This window comes from Pseudoliparis swirei, chromosome 4 (assembly GCF_029220125.1).
Source record: "Pseudoliparis swirei isolate HS2019 ecotype Mariana Trench chromosome 4, NWPU_hadal_v1, whole genome shotgun sequence".
In the NCBI taxonomy this organism is placed as follows: Eukaryota; Metazoa; Chordata; class Actinopteri; order Perciformes; family Liparidae; genus Pseudoliparis; species Pseudoliparis swirei.
In genome coordinates, this window is record NC_079391.1 from 31,761,040 (window position 1) to 31,778,846 (window position 17,807).

Genomic DNA, 17,807 nt, shown 5'->3' on the forward strand with positions numbered 1-17,807 from the left:
TGTGGATGTTTTCTGACGGTGTGAACTTGGATATGAAGACTCGAGTCTTAGTTTTGTAATATATCACAAATATTTTTCTTTTTCTTTTTCTTATCCGTCACTGTTTCATGTTGTGTGTCTGAAACTCTGCTTGAGATGCTCCTGCTTGGCGGGACACTCTTGAAAAGGAGATGTGTAATCTCAATGAGGCTTTTCCTGGTTAAATAAATACAAAATTAATATAATAAAATTACGTTCTTGCTTTTTAAGGTGGCAGAACAAGGCGACGAGTAATCGTGAGTCGTGGTGATGTGGAACCAGTGCGACACTGGTTTGTCTTGATTCTTACCGTGTCACGATAATTAACTCTTTGATCATATAATAATCAACAGTATTCATCCGAGGCCAACGTTGCCACGATCATCTGTTCGTGTGAGCTGTTTCATTTCTCCACCAGTGCGTCCTGTTTTTTGCGCATCACTTCCTGTCCACGAGCAAAACGTCCTCGCATCCGCCACCTGAGCAGATCGCGTCGCGCTATTATTTTTATTTACAGAACATGGCAGATAAACGATAAAGCAGTTTGAACAATACGCTTTGTTTGTATAAATGTTAAATAATTGCTCTGTTGCTCTCCTGAAGGTTTCTTCCCCTTTTTTACCCCTGAAAATTGTTTTTTTCTGCTATTTTTCGGAAGTTTTTCCTGATCCGATGTGAGTCCAAAGGTCAAAGGTCAGGGATGTCGTATGTGTACAGATTGTAAAGCCCTCTGAGGCCAATTTGTAATTTGTGATAATGGGCTCTACAAAATAAACTGAATTGAATTGAATTCATAACATTTGTATGTATTCAACAATTGACTATGAAGTCAAATAAACAAAGTTCAAACAAATAATATCTCAACAATATTTATTGTCGGTTTTTTTAATTGAACGAGAGGAATACATGTTCTCTTATTTCAAGTAAAATAAGTAATATTTATAATAATAAATAACATAAAAAGGCTCTACACAATAAACTGAATTTAATTTAATTAAACTATTAACGGCATACGATTGGTTTAAATTCTTGCTCTGTGTTTGATCGTTGTTGTTTTTTTTTACGTTATTGTCCCGTGTTGTATGTAGGAAATAAACTTGTCAATAAAAGGTTCTGAATCTGATGAGGCAGTTAAAATCTGTACTTTCACTTTTCATATAAGTACATTTTGTCGCGTATATTTCTCTTAATACTTTCAGGCTACTTATTATACTTAATATATTTTCATCGTGACATCTTACTTTTTAATACTCATGTAGATGATCCGACTTCTTCGGCTCTCCCTGCATTTGTTATCGTATCACTTCCCCGTCGCTGATGAAAAGTTCTTCCGTTTGTTCGTCACTCGATGACTTTAACTCTTTTACACTCTTTTACACTCTTTTAGTTGAAGGCATTTCTGATTTTTTTTTTAAACAAACAAATTTCCCTCGCAAAAAAATCTGAATCTTGAAAATGAAATCACGACTCAAACCTTATTAAATAGACTGAAGAAAGAAAATAAAATCACCCACATTTCCCCCGAAGAAGAATTAAACCGACAATGAAACCAAATGAAATCCTCCCCTCGGTAAATCCTTACCTTATTCTGAGGCTATGTCAGATGAGAACAGGTGCAACTAAATCTCTCCTCTGAGCTGCCAACATGTGAGAATGAATCAGCAGTCGGGGCCCGGAGAGACGAGGAGGAGGAGGAGGAGGAGGAAGAGGAAGAGGAGGAGGAGGGCTCAACAGAGTGGCATTCAGGGAACAACCTGCTCAACCTGCTCCTCCACCTGCCAGCAGCAACAACACGCCCTGAACCGCATCCAGTTGGGGAGCACTGAGCGGACGAGAAGAGAAGTAAACTCATCCCCCCCCCCCCCCCTATCTCAAAAAATGTTGGTCATATTTATTTCGGGTTGCCAGGTAAGATCTGTCAATCCCCCTCTGACCCTCAACCCCCATTGGGTGAAGCCCACAGGTCGCCTGAGCGCCGTTTTGTTTTTTTGTTGTCTTTTTTCTTCTTCTTTTTTACTGAACGGCTGCTGTCGTCATGGCAACAGAAAAGGAGGCTGGCGAAGCTCGGGTTTCATCCACGCCTTTTGTCTCTCTCGGTCTATATCGGGCTACCGGGTGACGCGTGACTTTGAGCACTCTCGCCGTACTGTGTGTGTGTGTGTGTGCGTCAGGTGAACCGGGATTGTTGTTGCTTCTTTTCTTTTCTTGTGATGTTGTGTTTTGTTGTTGTTGTGGGTTTCGTTAACCGGCGTCACGCGGCGACTCGACCCGAGCGGAGCGGCGAGAGAAGTGGCTCTCCAAGCCGAGATGAAGGAGTGCTTCTACTTGTTCTGTGAATGAACCTGAAAGTAGAAAAAAGAGAGAGAACCTCAAGTGAATAAAAATAAATAAAAAAAAGAACCTCGACATTCAGACCCCGTTTACACGATGGGGAAACGCATATATTTAAATGCGTTTTGGCCTTTCATTTACACAAAAACGGAGGTTTTATCACGGAAAACGATCATTTCTAAAAACTCCGGCCAAAGTGGAGATTTCTGAAAACTCCGTTTTTGTGTTTGCGTGTGAACTAGGTCAAACAGAGTTTTAGGTTGTCAAACGTCACAGTATGCGACTAAAAATGCTTCACGTCATGTGAGCGTCCTATGTTTACAGTTAGTTTGGCCGCTCCTACCAGGGTTGCCAGGTCTGTGACAAAACCAGCCCAATATCAGAACTCAAAATATGCCCGTGCCAAACCATATACACTGCTTTTAAAGTGTGTGTATGTGGACGTGTCCCATGTCCATGTGTGTACGTGCTGATCTGGAGTCCGTTTGGTAGGATTTGTGTATAAATAAATTATTTCATTTAAAATATGGATTTTTATTGAAAGATATTCATGTAATTTGCATGCAAAATAGGTCTACCCGAACCAGCGGACACAAAATTCAACCCGCGGCAACACTTCAAAAGTAACCCAATTCCGCGGGAAAACCGCGGACCTGGCAACACTGGCTCCTACGTCCAGTGTCGACTGCCTTCATTTTCGTTGTCAGGTGCGCCCGAGTTATTTCCTCCTTGACATGAGGATACTCCTCGGAGGTCTCGAGTCTTGAGAATTCTGATTGGTTTGCATGTGTTTATCCTTCTCGTTACACTGCCGACTACAGGTTTGGCATAGTTATGACGGCGCCCGGGGGCGTATTTATGCGGGTTCATATAAACAGAAACTTTTTTGAAAACGACCTTGTGTGTACAACGTTATTTTTGAAAACGGAGGGGCAGAAATATTCGTTTCTGTAAATACGTGTGTAAACGTGGCCTCAGTGAGAACGGGACTTTTAGTTTTCGTTTTTTCTCCAGGTGTCACTGAACACACCAACAATGACTCCATTGTGGCCAGCGGACCGGAGCGCGGCCTCCGGGAGCCGGAAACCAAAGCAGCGAAATGGAAGTCAGCCATCATTCATTCCATTCTTGGGTTTTTCAACATGTCCTTCGTCATTTTTTTTGTACAATCCAGTTTTACATCTTCATGTTCATCAACAAAAAAACATTCTTATATATCACATTTAAAATGTGGTTTTAATGGATACTTGAAGGTCTCGAGCTCGTTCCGCTTCCTCAACGCCGCTGGGCATTTACATCCTGCTCACAGAGAAACAATGGTTCTTAAATGGTTCTTTAAAAGGCTTTGTGGTTCTACGAAGAACCATCACCTACTGGAGAACCTTTCCGGGTTCTTTGAGGAACTCTTTAAGGACATGGTTCTTTAAAGAACCTTGGTTTGAAAGGTTCATTGTGGAACCAAAAAGGGTGCCTTAAAGAACCATTGATTGAAGGTTCTTTGAGACATCTTTATAGGTTCTTTGAGGAACTCTCTAAGGAAATGGTTCTTTAAAGAACCATGGTTTGAAAGGTTCATTGTGGAACCAAAAAGGGTGCCTTAAAGAACCATTGATTGAAGGTTCTTTGAGACATATTTATAGGTTCTTTGAGGAACTCTCTAAGGCAGGGGTGCTCACACTTTTTCAGCATGCGAGCTACTTATTATGTGACCAAGTCAAGGCGATCGACCGACAGGGGGGGGGGGGGTGCTAGTGAGTGTGCTCACCTGCCGCGCTCGAGCCGAGAAGAGTTGTTGACGGGGTGCTAGTGACTTCTTCTTTGCTCGGTCCCGATGTGCGCAAACCGGTGTCGGAGCTCTGCGGCGCGCGAGACGGCGGGCAGAGGACTGCTAAAGCGACACGTAGAGACAGAAATGACATGCTGCTGCTGTAATGTGGCGCTATAGAGAAAGTGACAGGGGGGCGGGCCAATTTTTTTTAATGTCATGCGATCTACCAATACTACGCGCGATCGACTGGCAGGTCGCCGCGATCGACGTATTGAGCACCCCTGCTCTAAGGAAATGGTTCTTTAAAGAACCATGGTTTGAAAGGTTCTTTGTGGAACCAGAAATGGTTCTTTAAAGAACCATTTTTTAAAGTTCTTGGGACATCTTTATAGGTTCTTTGAGGAACTCTCTAAGGAAATGGTTCTTTATAGAACCCTGGTTTGAAAGGTTCTATGTGGAACCAGAAATGGGGCCTTAATGAACCAATTGTTGAAGGTTCTTGAGACATCTTTATAGGTTCTTTGAAGAAATCTTTAAGGAAATGGTTCTTTGAAGAACCCTGGTTTGAAAGGTTCTTTGTGGAACCAGAAATGGGGCCTTAATGAACGAATTGTTGAAGGTTCTTGAGACATCTTTATAGGTTCTTTGAAGAAATCTTTAAGGAAATGGTTCTTTGAAGAACCATGGTTTGAAAGGTTCTTTGTGGAACCAGAAATGGTTCTTCTATAGCATCACTCTGAAGAACCATTTCCGGTTCCGTAGATCAGTGGCGTTTTGGAGGTCGACCGTGACGGAGCTAAATGGGATCACGACGCCACATCGGGGGACGTGAACAAGGGAAGTGGCTAACAGGCCTCAGACTTTGGCGTGAAAGAACCCAAAAGTGTTCAAAAGCAATGAAAAAATAGAAAGGTGGGGGTCCCTCGGAAACCTCGGCAAATACATGATGAAAAGCTTCATAACGACGGAGTGGCACATTTATGTTTTTGTTTTGTTCCAGCGACAGAGGATCTGAAGCCATAACGAGGTCATTATCAGGATTACTCTGATGGTCGGGATGCAAATTAGAGAACAGAAAATGACATATTTTTCCTTTGAAGAACACTTTTATTAGAGCAACCCAGAGATGAGAGAATATCTGACGAAACTAGACGAGGCATTATTAATGTATTGTGTCTTTCATAAAATAAAATAAAATAATAAATGAGTGCTCATCATAAACAAGAACATTTCTGTCAACAGAATATCATGTTTTTATCAGGTGGCACCCAGCCAGCCTATGCTTCATGTGTTAAAGCTGCATTCTCTCTCCTGACCACCAGGGGGCGACTCCTCTGGTTGTATAGAAATCTGTGCTTCATGTGTTAAAGCTGCATTCTCTCTCCTGACCACCAGGGGGCGACTCCTCTGGTTGTATAGAAATCTGTGCTTCATGTGTTAAAGCTGCATTCTCTCTACTGACCACCAGGGGGCGACTCCTCTGGTTGTATAGAAATATGTGCTTCATGTGTTAAAGCTGTATTCTCTTTTCTGACCACCAGAGGACAACTAAACTGGTTGTATAGAAGTCTATGCGTCATGTGTTAAAGCTGCATTATCTTTCCTGACCACCAGGGGTCAACTCCTCTGGTTGTATAGAAGTCTAAATGATGACTCTACTTCTCTCTTGATGTATCCCCTCAGTAAACAGTGTAAACATGAGTTTATGTCTTAATCTCTCGTTTAAAGTCTTCTTCTATACAGCATGATGTCATCATTTATACTTTATGGACATTTAGAGTCACACAGACCATAAAGCAGGAGACGCTTGAGGGGCGGGGCTACGAGGTGATTGACAGGTTGCTTCCGCTACCAGAGACCATGTATATGGCGTCTCCATATCTCCATGGGGCACCTGTAAATCAAGTATGATTAACAATGTTTAGTATTTGAGAGTTTGGTGATGAACTAATAACTTCAGTGAAATATTCATATCTTTAAATCTCAATAACTGTATGAGATATCAAAAAGATATAAAACAGCCCCCATGAGGTCGAAAAATGCATGATACTCCAGTGAGAGATAATTGAAATGTACAAAAACTGCTTATAGCAATAACACTGAGTTTATGATAGAGAGCATATTTGCATAATTCGTTTTAGTCATTTGTAATTCGAATGTCGAAAGCTCCTTTAAAATAGAGAAGCTTATTCCTGTATTTCCCAAAAACGGAGTTAAACAAATTGCGTTTATTTATTCTCCATCTTAAGCTGTTGATGTAATCTTAAGAGCATGCAGATGAAACATGTTGCCTATAGTTTTGTGTTTTGTGAAAATCCATTTTAAAGTGAAGTGTGGTTTTTATTAAAAACAGACTAAAAAGCAGTGAATCCTCAGAGCGTCCCGTCCCAATAACGAGTGCTGGGTTTGCTCGTAGAAATGAAAGGGAGCTTCCATCCGGAGGATTTAACGAGCGTCCCGTATTTATACATGTACAGGTAAAAAATAATTCAGTGAGGAGCCCGGTTCGTTAAAAACAAAGAAGAAGAAAGTTGTAGTTGAGTGAATAATGAGGGTGGAAGAAGGGTTTTCCCTTTATATAAATCTGGTTAATTCTTTAACTCGTCTATTTGTATTGTTCATTCATTCAAGACACCGAATTCTCTCATTCATCCGGGCGTGAATGTTTGTGTCATGAAACAGATTTATTGTGAGAAAACTGACAAAGTCTGGAAATTAATGATGTAGAAACATATAATAATATATATGAGGTCATGTACTCAGTTTGAGGATTCACATATTTATTTATATTGCATCATTAACAATGTTCACCCCCTGCTATCCGTCCGATAGCTCGAGAAAAAACGTTTCTCAGAAAGTTTCTGTGCAGTTGCCGTTACATGCAAAAGTTTGTCTCATGAAACAACTCGGTTAGGTTCAGGAAAAGATTTGAGTTTGCGTTAAAATACGGAGGACGAGACGAGTCTGTGTTGAATACACGGAGGAGTTTGAGGAGGTTGGAGACATTAAGTATTAAAGGTGCTAAATATGACATTCAAAGCTTTAAAGTGGCAGCAAAGCAGTGCCCACCCTGTGGTTCCCCCTCAGGTAACACCGTTACAACTGTTTGCACTGTTAGAGATGTTTGCACTGTTAGCAATGTTTGCACCGTTAGGGATATTTGCACTGTTTGCGGTGTTTGCACTGTTAGCTATGTTTGCATCGTTAGTGATGTTTTCACTGTTAGCGATGTTTGCACTGTTTGCGATGTTTGCACCATTAGCGATGTTTGCACCGTTAGCGATGTTTGCATTGTTAGCGATGTTTGCAGTGTTTGCACTGTTAGAAATGTTTGCACTGTTAGCGATGTTTGCATTGTTAGCGATGTTTGCAGTGTTAGCGATGTTTGCATTGTTAGCGATGTTTGCACCGTTAGCAACATTGTACTTTAAGCTTCAAATCTCCGGCTCAGCCGTCCCCATGTTCAGAGCCGGTGAGTATCTATATAAATGATCCCAATCTAGCTCAAAAAACACCTTTTTAATTTGTGCATTAGCTTTTTCACAGATCTGAGGCAGCTGTGATTATCAGAGTTCATTTGTGAAGTGGCTGCGAGAGGAAACACGACGCTAAACGCTGCGACGGGCTGTGAGCTGTGAACATAAACATGAAGCCTCCTTTGAGCTGCTATTGCATTTAAGGTCAATTCAGTCTCATTAAACACAAACAGACAGACAATCTGGCCGCTCTGACGATCGTCTGTGTGTGCGTTTGTGTGTGTGTGTGTGTGTGTGTGTGTGTGTGTGTGTGTGATATTTCCATAAAACACAACTTTTAATTTACTTTGCCATTATTACACAATGCTAATGTTGAAATTAAACTTCAATTCGTGGAATACAAATTCCAGATTTCCGTTGCATTCATTTCACTCCAAACTTCTCCAAAGCGAGTCTCTCTCTCTCTCTCTCTCTCTCTCTCTCTCTCTCTCTCTCTCCACCGCATTAAGACTAGAACACATTAGATCTGGTGAGTGTGTTCCCTGTAAACTCAAACTTCTTGCGGCTCAGTCGGAAACCGAAAAATCCCTCTTCGAGTCTTGGAGGCGTAATGAAAAAGCTCAAACTGCGCCTGCTCTCGTTTTTATTTCCCTCGGCTGTGAAGTCAAATCCATGATTGGTTCCCTCCGGAGGCTTTAATGGGGTTTGTCAGTGGAAATGAAATTTATAAATTGCCTGTAGAAAAACACACAGTCATCTCAGGGAACAACATGTAGACACACTCGTGAGTGTGTTGCTTCTGTTGGATAACATGCTCGTGACATTTGACCCCCATGTTTTTTAACCAAAGAACATGGCTTCCGGTTAGCCACGGATAGAAATGTTGTGAAGCTGTTTTTCCTTCGTGAGCTTTGAGTTTCTCGGTTGATTACAGTCCATGTCTCTCTGTTGCGTTACGCAAGTCCACAAAAGCCTTAATGATAGCCTCTCTCACACACACACACACACACACAACCAGCATGTGATTTACGTGTGTTACCACCTGCTGGTCTGGCAGGATGCTTCACTGTCAAAGATGAATTGTCTCCTTTCATATTTGTGTGGAGAGTCCCAGCAGAGAAAGCTGGAGGTCTCTGCCTTGATATCTTTGACTCAGGAGATGCAATCTTATACATTTTATTATATTTTTCTTTTTGAAGCCTTAACCTGCAGGTGTTTTCCCTTTTACACTTAGAAACCCATTGTTATTATGTTTATGAGGGGTCTTTGGGAGATGTGTGAACAATATGTTCAGTGGGAACCTGATTCGATTTACTTGAGACGCAGCTCACGCTGTGTGTCAAGTCTTTAGATTCATAAATCAGAAATAAAATGCATTCGTGATGAATTGTGAAACTTTACCATAGCGATGGATTGTTGGATTGATATATTAGTTACACAGATTTGGAGCTAAATTGGAAGTATTTTTCTTTTTTATTCTTCCAGAAATACCACATTAAGACCCCAAGACTAGAGGTGAGTCACTTTGTGTTTTTAAATGAAAAGGATGAACAGAATAAACTAGGATAATCGGATCAACAGGCTCAGTTTTCCAGTCATACCACATTTATACAATTCCAAATAAAAGATTCTCGGAGGATTTGTAGTTTTAGTTGAGATTTGTAGTATTTAGGGTTATCTAGGGGCCAAAATTGTATTGGAATAATGATGTTATTAATAAGTATGCAAACTCTGCCAAATACTACACACGGTTGTCAAAATATAGAAGTGTTAAGAGGCGTGTCTTCATTTGGTTTTGCTGGAGATGTTCTCTCATCGGGCTCTTTTGGTTTTGAACATCGTTTGGTTGCAGCCCAAAAAAAAAAAAATGGTGCTTTGAAGACCAGCGTCATGGTGTCACGGTGTAACCGGTCCCCATGTTAGAACAAAGTAGCCCAACAGGCTTTTTTAATTTAATCTGACATATTTAACCAGCAGACTTTCCTGATGTTGGTTCATGAATTTTAATTGCTTGTTTGGTTTTAAATGCACTCTTAACATAGTTTAAAAAGCCATTTTTTTCATTCACTTAACTATATTCATATCAGCCTCATGGCCTTCGTAAAGAGATGCAGGGTCCAAATATATATATTATATATCTTATATATATATTTATATATTTATATATTTATTAATTAAATACATTATATATATATTTATTATATATATTGTATATATTTTTATAATATATATGTATATCTATATACCTATTTACTTACAGTATATAATATATACATATATACCTGTATATATATATATATGTTTATATATACGCTGCAATTCTGAGTCACATTTATTCACCCAGACATGAGAGAACGACTCAATGCCTCAATCACTGTGATGCAACTGAGTCGCTGTGAAAGAAGCATCTTTTCCCTTTCAAAATTAATTCTCTATCATGTGTGCAACATATTTTACAGCATCAAAAGCAATTTCTTTTAAATTCCATCCCAAAAGGTCTTCCTGGACAGGATAAGTATTTCTTCAAATTACAAAACTGATGACTGCATGCCTTTTCTCCTGTTTTTTTCTGGTGAGGTGTGTGTGTGTGTGTGTGTGTGTGTGTGTGTGTCGCCAGATGGACACCGAGGTCGCGTGAGAACAGTCTGGTTCATCAGTGGACGCTGAAGGTGCTCGTAAACAGCGCTGGCGTAGCCAGGAGAAGGTCATCCTGTGGTGGAGCCAAAGGACAAGTCTGTGTGACCTTTAATTGTTCAAGCTTAATAATAATACAACAGAAGTGGTTGTGTTAACACCTGCCGCTTAATTGTGTAATTTTTCGCATGTTCATCGTCACGGCTGCCTTTGTTTGTTTGTTTGTTTGTTGTCAGGAAGCAGAAGAAGTCCTCAACAAGCAGAAAACACTTCCCTAATATGATGCTATGAAGGCACACACATTTATTTGGAATTGCTCGTCTCTTGAATTATTCTCCTTTTTTGCTCAGTTTTGGTCTCCACCCACCTCTGATAGATCTCTCCATCGTGGACGCCTCACCAGTTGGGCCTCATCGGGTTCATTCCTCTCATGTCCTCTTGTAAAATAGATGTGGAACCTCAACACTTTAAAGCACAGGTTGTTGTTTTCCATAACAGACTGGGCTGTCAGAATGTGTACACTGTGATGTCACATCCATGTATAGATAATTAGGTGACCATAAGTACACAAGAAAACCCCCAAAACGGAAATGGTGAACATTGCCCAACACAGAATAAAAACTATTACAGCGAGACTCAGAGGGCCGAATAGTACTCCTTGCACTTCCATCCACTATCTATCTATTTACTATTGTATCTATTTATGTACTATTTTATTTATAGTTTTTTTCCGGTTTTATTTATTCATCTATTTATTTATTTATCTATTTCCTATTTTATTGATTTATTGACTATTTTATTTATTAAATTACTATTTTATTTATTTATTTTCGATTTTATTCATTCATCTATTTATTTTATTTATCTACTATTTTATATATTTATATAATTAATATTTTATTCATTCATCTATTTACTTTTTATTTTATTTTTTTATTGTATTCATGTATTTGTGTATTTTATTTATTTATCTATTTATTTATTTATTCATCTATTTTCTATTTGATTTATTTATCGATTTACTATTTTATTTATTCATCTATTTGATTTATTCATCAATTTACTATTTCATTTATTAATTTATTTATATATTTACTATTCTATTTATTTATTTCCCATCTTATTTTATTCATGTCTTTGTGTATTTATTAATTTTTTTATTTCATTCATCACGTGCTTCACCTTTTCCACCAAGTTTTATAAAAATCGAGTCCGTAGTTTTTCACACATTCAGCATATCTGTTGCACACTTAAGAAATTGAGAAAGACTTTCTTGACCATAATTGAGAAAGATAAACGATCCAGAAAGACATCCGGACGCTTGAAGAGGTTATTGACTCCATCCGGAAAAAACATTTTAAAGTGAAGACCTGAGTGGCTTCGGGTCACATTTAACATTCCTCAGAGGGCTTTAGAATCTGTACACATACGACATCCCTGACCTTGACCTCACATCGGATCTGGAAAACTGAACAATATGTTCAGTGGGAACCTGATTCGATTTACTTGAGACGCAGCTCACGCTGTGTGTCAAGTCTTTAGATTCATAAATCAGAAATAAAAATGCATTCGTGATGAATTGTGAAACTTTACCATAGCGATGGATTGTTGGATTGAGAGCATTAGTTACACAGATTTGGAGCTAAATTGAAGTATTTTTCTTTTTTTTATTCTTCCAGAAATACCACATTAAGACCCCAAGACTAGAGGTGAGTCACTTTGTGTTTTTAAATGAAAAGGATGAACACGTGAATAAACTGGGATAATCGGATCAACAGGCTCAGTTTTCCAGTCATACCACATTTATGCAATTCCAAATAAAAGATTCTCGGAGGATTTGTAGTTTTAGTTGAGATTTGTAGTATTTAGGGTTATCTAGGGGCCAAAATTGTATTGGAATAATGATGATATTAATAAGTATGCAAAACTCTGCCAAATACTACACACGGTTGTCAAAATATAGAAGTGTTAAGAGGCGTGTCTTCATTTGGTTTTGCTGGAGATGTTCTCTCATCGGGCTCTTTTGGTTTTGAACATCGTTTGGTTGCAGCCCAAAAAAAAAAAATGGTGCTTTGAAGACCAGCGTCATGGTGTCACGGTGTAACCGGTCCCCATGCTGGGGAACAAAGTAGCCCAACAGGCTTTTTTAATTTAATCTGACATATTTAACCAGCAGACTTTCCTGATGTTGGTTCATGAATTTTAATTGCTTGTTTGGTTTTAAATGCACTCTTAACATAGTTTAAAAAGCCATTTTTTTCATTCACTTAACTATATTCATATCAGCCTCATAGCCTTCGTAAAGAGATGCAGGGTCCAAATATATATATTATATATCTTATATATATATTTATATATTTATATATTTATTAATTAAATACATTATATATATATTTATTATATATATTGTATATATTTTATAATATATATATATATATATATATATTTACTTACAGTATATAATATATACATATATACCTGTATATATATATATATGTTTATATATACGCTGCAATTCTGAGTCACATTTATTCACCCAGACATGAGAGAACTGACTCAATGCCTCAATCACTGTGATGCAAACTGAGTCGCTGTGAAAGCGAAGCATCTTTTCCCTTTCAAAATTAATTCTCTATCATGTGTGCAACATATTTTACGGCATCAAAAGCAATTTCTTTTTAAATTCCATCCCAAAAAGGTCTTCCTGGACAGGATAAGTATTTCTTCAAATTACAAAACTGATGACTGCATGCCTTTTCTCCTGTTTTTTTCTGGTGAGGTGTGTGTGTGTGTGTGTTTGTGTGTGTGTGTGTGCGGCCAGATGGACACCGAGGTCGGCGTGAGAACAGTCTGGTTCATCAGTGGACGCTGAAGGTGCTCGTAAACAGCGCTGGCGTGCGGCCAGGAGAAGGTCATCCTGTGCGTGGAGCCAAAGGACAAGTCTGTGTGACCTTTAATTGTTCAAGCTAATAATAATACAACAGAAGTGGTTGTGTTAACACCTGCCGCTTAATTGTGTAATTTTTCGCATGTTCATCGTCACGGCTGCCTTTGTTTGTTTGTTTGTTTGTTGCCGCCAGGAAGCAGAAGAAGTCCTCAACAAGCAGAAACACTTCCCTAATATGATGCTATGAAGGCACACACATTTATTTGGAATTGTCCGCTCTTGAATTATTCTCCTTTTGCTCAGTTTTGGTCTCCACCCACTCCTCTGATAGATCTCCATCGTGGACGTTCCTCACCAGTTGGGCCTCATCGGGTTCATTCCTCTCATGTCCTCTTGTAAAATAGATGTGGAACCTCAACACTTTAAAGCACAGGTTGTTGTTTTCCATAACAGACTGGGCTGTCAGAATGTGTACACTGTGATGTCACATCCATGTATAGATAATTAGGTGACCATAAGTACACAAGAAAACCCCCAAAAAACGGAAATGGTGAACATTGCCCAACACAGAATAAAAACTATTACAGCGAGACTCAGAGGGCCGAATAGTACTCCTTGCACTTCCATCCACTATCTATCTATTTACTATTGTATCTATTTATGTACTATTTTATTTATAGTTTTTTTCCGGTTTTATTTATTCATCTATTTATTTATTTATCTATTTCCTATTTTATTGATTTATTGACTATTTTATTTATTAAATTACTATTTTATTTATTTATTTTCGATTTTATTCATTCATCTATTTATTTTATTTATCTACTATTTTATATATTTATATAATTAATATTTTATTCATTCATCTATTTACTTTTTTTTTATTTTTTTATTGTATTCATGTATTTGTGTATTTTATTTATTTATCTATTTATTTATTTATTCATCTATTTTCTATTTGATTTATTTATCGATTTACTATTTTATTTATTCATCTATTTGATTTATTCATCAATTTACTATTTCATTTATTAATTTATTTATATATTTACTATTCTATTTATTTATTTCCCATCTTATTTTATTCATGTCTTTGTGTATTTATTAATTTTTTTATTTCATTCATCACGTGGCCCGTGCTTCACCTTTCCACCAAGTTTTATAAAAATCGAGCCCGTAGTTTTTCACACATTCAGCATATCTGTTGCACACTTAAGAAATTGAGAAAGACTTTCTTGACCATAATTGAGAAAGATAAACGATCCAGAAAGACATCCGGGACGCTTTGAAGAGGTTGTTGACTCCATCCGGAAAAAACATTTTAGAAGTGAAGACCTGAGAGTGGCTTCGGTCACATTTAACATTCCCCTCAGAGGGCTTTAGAATCTGTACACATACGACATCCCTGACCTTTGACCTCACATCGGATCTGGAAAAACTCCTGCCACTAAGAGGGAGGAGGCATTGTGAAAGAGGCCGGACCAATGAGGTCGGCCTTTGAGTCAGGAGGCACAATGAAGGAGGCGGGGCCATTGGGAAGGAGGCCAGGTCTAGGCCAGAGGCCGGATGCAGGAAGCAGGGGTCAGGACCCGGATCCAGCTTCAGACCCAGCCGAGACGTGGAGTCACAAGGACTCCGGGGAGGAAGCAGAGTTATTAATGTGTGATGGAGAGATGTGAATTCATCCATAAGGAGAGAGAGAAGAGGAGAGAGGTGCTCAGTGTATCCTAAACGTCCCCCAGCAGCCTATCAGCCTCCAGCAGCTTCTCTAGGGGCGGGACCAGGTGAACCTGACTCAGCTCTAACTATAAGACCATCAGGAGGAAAGTCTTCAGTCGACATGAGGGGACTGTGTCTCCCATCCTACTGGTTAAGACTAGCCCCGCATTTGGTGAGTGCAGCCCTCTAGTGGGGCAATACGGTACTACAAGCTCCTTCAGATATGATGGAGCGTCACCAATCAAGGCTTTGGAGGTGAGGAGAAGGATTTCAAACGTGATTCTTGAGTCATGTGATCTCTTTTCTGAGTTGCAGTGAGAACATGAGCTGCAGCATTCTGTATTAACTGGTCTAAGCCTGATCATAAGGAGTTACAGTAATCTAGACAAGAAGAAACAAACGAGTGAACCAGTTATTCTGCTTTTTTTTTTTTAAACAAGATTTTGAAACCTGATTTTTTGTAAATGTTACGAAGATGAAAAAATGCAGTTCTTGAGATTTGTGTTCTGGGCCGAGTTTAACGTCAATACTTGTTTATTAAAGAACCATTTTGAAGGTTCTTTGAGACGCCTTTATAGGTTCTTTGAGTAACTATTTAAGGACATGGTTCTTTAAAGAACCGTAGTCTGAAAGGTTTGAATACAAGTAGTGGAGCAATAGCCCTGGCCGGTATGTCAAGATGGCGTAGATGTTGTCACTTGACATGGAAATACAAATCATATTGAGAAAGAGGAGACATGATTGTTTTAATGGACTGGTCCATTCTGACATTGTGGGGGTATTCTAGTTCCATAATATCCAAAATATACATCCAGGTGTTTATTTTACGACTTTGTCTGTTTGCATCTGAAGATTTCTCCTAAGTTTAACTCAACTTACCGTTAAATAACGCCTCATGTTTATATTAAAACACAACATTACACAACACCTGTAACACAACCACGCCTCTTCACCTCAGTGATGACATGTGACGTGTCCCTTGATATCTATGAGGTCATTCATACGCATGTATAGTAAATATATGTGTTGTGAAGCTTATCAGAGGAAATAAACAGTACATATGTATCAATAACCGAGTTAACCTAGTTAATTAACTAAATGTATGGTGTACATACGGTTATACTGCCATCTAGTGGTATTAAGGTGAACCCTTTACTCTGCAGTGTTCGCCCAAGAAAGCTCAGAGCAGCAGGTCATGACCTTGTTGAGCTCAGAGCAGCAGGTCATGACCTTGTTGAGCTCAGAGTAACAGGTCCTGGCAACAACGCCTAACAATCACTTGACTACTATAACTCTGTGAGACCTCTTAGAGACGTGGGAGGAGCTCCATGTTTCAGTCTGACACAATAACTCATGGAGTCGACTCCTCAAAACATGTCCACAAAACACAGAGCTCCATCGGTCCGGAGGCCGGAGGACCACATGATGAAGATGTGATGGAGTCAGAGGGCCAAGACAGCAGAGTCACAACAGAACAGGTCACATGTTGATGATGATGATGATGTGATGAAGGTTACAGGTGACGCACAGGTGGTGCTGTGACTGGGTGATAACTGAAGGCTGCTTAATAAGAATAAATCAACTGTCTCTTTATTTAATAATTGTCAGTGTGTATTTCCTCGTGGTCATCGTATCCTCACTCTTCCATGTAGGAATGTTTAGTTCCAAAATGACACAAATAAAACAAGTAAATACCTGATGTAAACAACTATGCTGGAAATGAACCATGAACATTAAATATCAGAGGAAATAAACGGCATTAAATACATATGTGTCAATAACCTTGTATTACATACAGGTATACTGCCACCTAGTGGTGTAAAGGTGAACTCTTTACTCTGCGGTGTTCGTCCAAGAAACAGCAGAAAGAGGTGGAAATATAAATAAATATAATAACAGATAAAATACTTTGATTAATCTATATTAGGAGCTGTGTTTTATGAAACAATGCAACGATTAAGGGACACGTTGATTATTGCTGTTTCCATGAAAATTAAACTTCCTGTAGTCACGACTGTCGCTAAAATATCCAGGTTTAATTATTTATCATTTATATTGACTAATTAATATTCTTCTAACGTTACGGAAAACGAAGAAACCACGTGATTTACGTATTCCGTATTTGGAATGAAACGGAAAAAAAACGAACAAAATATATAATAATATACAGTTTTTTTCGATTGCTAAACGACAGTGGGCACAACTGGAGTCACATGTGCAAAACTCTAACCACAGTCTGCACTACCAACAGTCACCTGAGCTAAACAGTTCACATCACCTGCAAAACTCATTCCAAGCAACACAACTCTTAACACATGGCTCAAAACACGCTCAGTACAGCCAAACACTCTGCACAACCCTCACTGAGGTAACACACACTGTCACTCAGAACACACTGAGAGTAAAAACACGAGCATCAAACACCAATACAGAAAATACTAACTTTTCATCTTTACAGTTTGAACAATTTCAGTGACTTCAAACAAAGTAATATGTTCTTCATAGAAAAGAGTGACATTCGTTCACATGATTTATAAAATTTTTAGAACATAACAATTCTTTAAGGTAAATGAAAATTAGCAGTTTGCTTCAATAGTCTGTAGTAATTTACGGAATTACAGTAATGAGAAAAAAAAAGGTAGAAACTAAAAGTACATACTGTAATTCGAACAAATAATTGAGGGGCTAATCCTGCCTCTCTCTAGCATCAGGCCACATGTTGTCATCAACATCACATCTCATGTTCTCTCTTGCCACCTGGGGAAGAACCTTCTGGAGGGCCTTATCCATCCCTGGCAGTCCTCTGGACTCGTGTCCTCACATCCGGCACGCATGGCTTCCAAAAGAGACATTTGGTCATGTGGGTGGTGACCAAACACTTGGTTCACGACATTACATTACATGGTCTATAAGTGGAGCCCTTATTTCATCTGGAATAACAGCTCTTTGTCTTCCTCCACGCATCCCCCTCTCC